This window comes from Alnus glutinosa, chromosome 5, assembly GCF_958979055.1.
Source record: "Alnus glutinosa chromosome 5, dhAlnGlut1.1, whole genome shotgun sequence".
Classification (NCBI taxonomy): Eukaryota; Viridiplantae; Streptophyta; class Magnoliopsida; order Fagales; family Betulaceae; genus Alnus; species Alnus glutinosa.
In genome coordinates, this window is record NC_084890.1 from 28,630,028 (window position 1) to 28,634,174 (window position 4,147).

The following is a 4,147-nucleotide window of genomic DNA, read 5'->3' on the forward strand; positions in this document are numbered from 1 at the left end:
TCCCATCCGGGCTGCATAAACTTGAAAAGAATTTCTACAGTCATAAGATGAAATGACAAGCCATCTTGTTAGTAGCGACGTAATACAAACATGAAGCATAGCACAATTTTTGTTAGGGGCCATCATTCGTGTACAGGGGATGAAATCAAGATTTCCTATCGAAAAGGGCCAAAGCATAAATGAAGGATCAAACCTAATTTTTAGGCTTTTATATATATATATATAGAGAGAGAGAGATTTGGTGTTATTCTTTTATTCACATGTGGTTGATTTACACATCTCTTTAACATAGATGAACAAGAGATAAGTAGGAGAATGAAAACAAACATTTCTCATATATATATTCTCATTACTTATTAAAAAATAAAATTCTCATAACTTTAAAATTCATTTTCTCCCTTTTCTCATTCCTTTTGTTAGGGATAAAATTAATCCTAGAGACACGTGGACTCAGAAACATCTCGGATCTATGTCTCGGACATTTATTTCGGCCAGCAAAGAAAAGATTGCCTAGGTATAAATAGATCTCGGAGGTATAACGACATCTCGGTACAAATACATCTCGGAGGCAAAACGACATCTCGGTCTTAACACTCCAGGTTACGGTATATGGAACATCCCGAGATCTCCTAGTCTGAATGGAGCGAGCATATCTCGGATATTTGTGTCTCGGAGTAATAACGTCTCGGTATGATATCGAGTCGGTGTGATATATCCTCGGGGTGATATCTATTGGATGTGTCAACATCTCGGACTTACATAACCCCGTTGTGGTACAGATATATCCCGAGATCTTTGTTGCGCCTCAAGAACGCCACCAGATCTTCCTTCATGGGTTGAGGGAGTTGTGAGCCTATACGAACTTTCTTTCCCGAGTCGCCTATCTCGAACTCCTCCAAGGCTTCCACAGGCTCCCCCAACGGTGATTGCTATTTTCCATCCTCCTTAGTTTTCTCCCCCCGACCGTGCTGCCTCGGGGTATCTTTCAAGGACATATTGTAGCATCTCCTAGCTTCCTTCTGGTCTCCTTTTACCTCTCCAACTCCTTCTTCTGTTGGAAACTTCATGCTGAGATGTGGTGTTGAAGTCACCGCTTTGAAGTCGTTGAGAGCCGTACGTCCTATAATTGCATTGTAGGCCGAGACCTTATCAACTATAAGGAATTTCACCATAATGACTTTTTGCCTTGGATAAGTCCCGGCTGTCACAGGTAAATCGATAGAACCGAGGGGCAACACCTTCTCTCCAGCAAAACCCTGTAGCTGGCACGAGACTGGAACCAACTTTTTCTGATGGAACACCCATGTGATCGAAAGCTGATTTAAAAAGAATATCAGCCGAGCTCCCAGTGTCAATGAGAATCCGCCGGGTCTGATAGTTTGCTATGGTCAAGGTGACTACAAGGGCGTCTGTGTGCGGAAGCGAGACTCCAGTATAATCATCATCAGAAAACCCTATAACCAGAGGGTTATATTTCCGAGACTTTGCGAGCTTCTGGACAGAGTAAACTTTGAAATCATCGAGCTGTCTGGCATACGCTTTCCGAGCCGAGTTGGACTCACCTCCTCCTCCGAATCCTCCCGAGATGGTATGAATGATAGGGATATTGCCTTGCTGTGCCCCCCGAGGCCTGCTTCTACTTCTCTCCCTTCTTTCATCCCTCCGAGGCCGAGGTGCTGGCTCTCGGCTTCTTTCTCTTCTTTCATCTTGTCTCGGTTGATAGTTTCTTCTATTATCCCGATCTTCTTCCCTCCTAGGCCTCGGATAGTGATCTCGCTCCTGATGATTCCTCTCATTCACGAGGAATCGGACCAGCTTCCCATTCTCAATGAATTTCTCGATCAACTGCCTCAACGAAACACACTGCTCGGTCAGATGACCGCGTGAGTCGTGGAAGGCACAGTACTTGTGAGCCAGGTGCGGAGGGGGATTTCCTTGAATGGGTCTCGGTCTCTGGTAATTCGGATCTTTCTTGAGTTCCATGAGCACCTCGGTGATGGAAGTGTTCAACGGTGTCCACTTATAATCTCTGAAATTTTTCTTCACCTTCTTATACTCTGCAGGACCAGCATCCTGTATGGGCTCAGGGTTCTTCTTTTTCTTAGGCTTCTCGGTGGACGGCTGTTGTTGTTGCTGGGAATTACTGAGAAGGGCTCGGAGCGTCTCTTCCTGATTGATGTACCTGTCCATCTTCACCATAAAGGTTTGAAGATCTTTCGGCGGTTTCAACGCCAATTCTGCCATCAGAGGTCCATCTTTTTTTAAGCCTTGAAAAATTGCACCGTAAATGAAGTCGTCTGGTGCACTCTCTGTGTCCAGCTTCTCCTGGTTGAACCTCCACAGATAGTCTTTTAGAGACTCATTCGGTCCCTGCTGTACAGAGAGTAAGTACCCTCGGGGTTTTCTTCTAACTCTCCCGGATACAAACTGGGCCAGGAATTTTCTTCCAAGGGTGTCAAAGCAATCAATCGACCTTGGTGAGAGATTCCTGAGCCAGTCTCGGGCCTTTCCTGACAAGGTGAGAGGAAAAGCTCGGCATGCCACAGCGTCTGGTGTCTTGTGCAGGGAGACATGGGACCGGAAATTGTCCAAATGCTCCACTGGATCTTCGCTGCCTGAGAAGACAGGAATGTCAGGTACCTTGAATCTTCCAGGTAAGTCGCAGTTGGGCACTTCTTCGGTGAATATGGACTCCTTGTGCTGGAAGAGGTTGTCAACAAGGGACTCCTTCCCATCACGCTTCTGGTCAATCGTCCTTGACAGCACGTCATATTTTGCGCCCAGATCTTGGACCATCCTCTGCAACCTCCTTTCTGCCTCCGTGGGTGGAACCGGATTGATGGGCTCTCCATGATTCTCGTTCCGTCCGGCTCTCTCTCCATGATTCTCGTTCCGCCCGGCTCTCTCTTCATGATTCTCGTTCCACCCGGCTCTCTCTTCATGATTCTCGTTCCGTCCGTCGTGATTCTCGTTCCGCCCGGCTCTCATGTCTCCCTGCACAAGACACCAGACGCTGTGGCATGCCGAGCTTTTCCTCTCACCTTGTCAGGAAAGGCCCGAGACTGGCTCAGGAATCTCTCACCAAGGTCGATTGATTGCTTTGACACCCTTGGAAGAAAATTCCTGGCCCAGTTTGTATCCGGGAGAGCTAGAAGAAAACCCCGAGGGTACTTACTCTCTGTACAGCAGGGACCGAATGAGTCTCTAAAAGACTATCTGTGGAGGTTCAACCAGGAGAAGCTGGACACAGAGAGTGCACCAGACGACTTCATTTACGGTGCAATTTTTCAAGGCTTAAAAAAAGATGGACCTCTGATGGCAGAATTGGCGTTGAAACCGCCGAAAGATCTTCAAACCTTTATGGTGAAGATGGACAGGTACATCAATTAGGAAGAGACACTCCGAGCCCTTCTCAGTAATTCCCAGCAACAACAACAGCCGTCCACCGAGAAGCCTAAGAAAAAGAAGAACCCTGAGCCCATACAGGATGCTGGTCCTGCAGAGTATAAGAAGGTGAAGAAAAATTTCGGAGATTATAAGTGGACACCGTTAAACACTTCCATCACCGAGGTGCTCATGGAACCCAAGAAAGATCCGAATTACCAGAGACCGAGACCCATTCAAGGAAATCCCCCTCCGCACCTGGCTCACAAGTACTGTGCCTTCCACGACTCACGCGGTCATCTGACCGAGCAGTGTGTTTCGTTGAGGCAGTTGATCGAGAAATTCATTGAGAATGGGAAGCTGGTCCGATTCCTCGTGAATGAGAGGAATCATCAGGAGCGAGATCACTATCCGAGGCCTAGGAGGGAAGAAGATCGGGATAATAGAAGAAACTATCAACCGAGACAAGATGAAAGAAGAGAAAGAAGCCGAGAGCCAGCACCTCGGCCTCGGAGGGATGAAAGAAGGGAGAGAAGTAGAAGCAGGCCTCGGGGGGCACAGCAAGGCAATATCCCTATCATTCATACCATCTCGGGAGGATTTGGAGGAGGAGGTGAGTCCAACTCGGCTCGGAAAGCGTATGCCAGACAGCTCGATGATTTCGAAGTTTACTCGGTCCAGAAGCCCGCAAAGTCTCGGAAATATAACCCTCTGGTTATAGGGTTTTCCGATGATGATTATGCTGGAGTCTCGCTTCCGCACA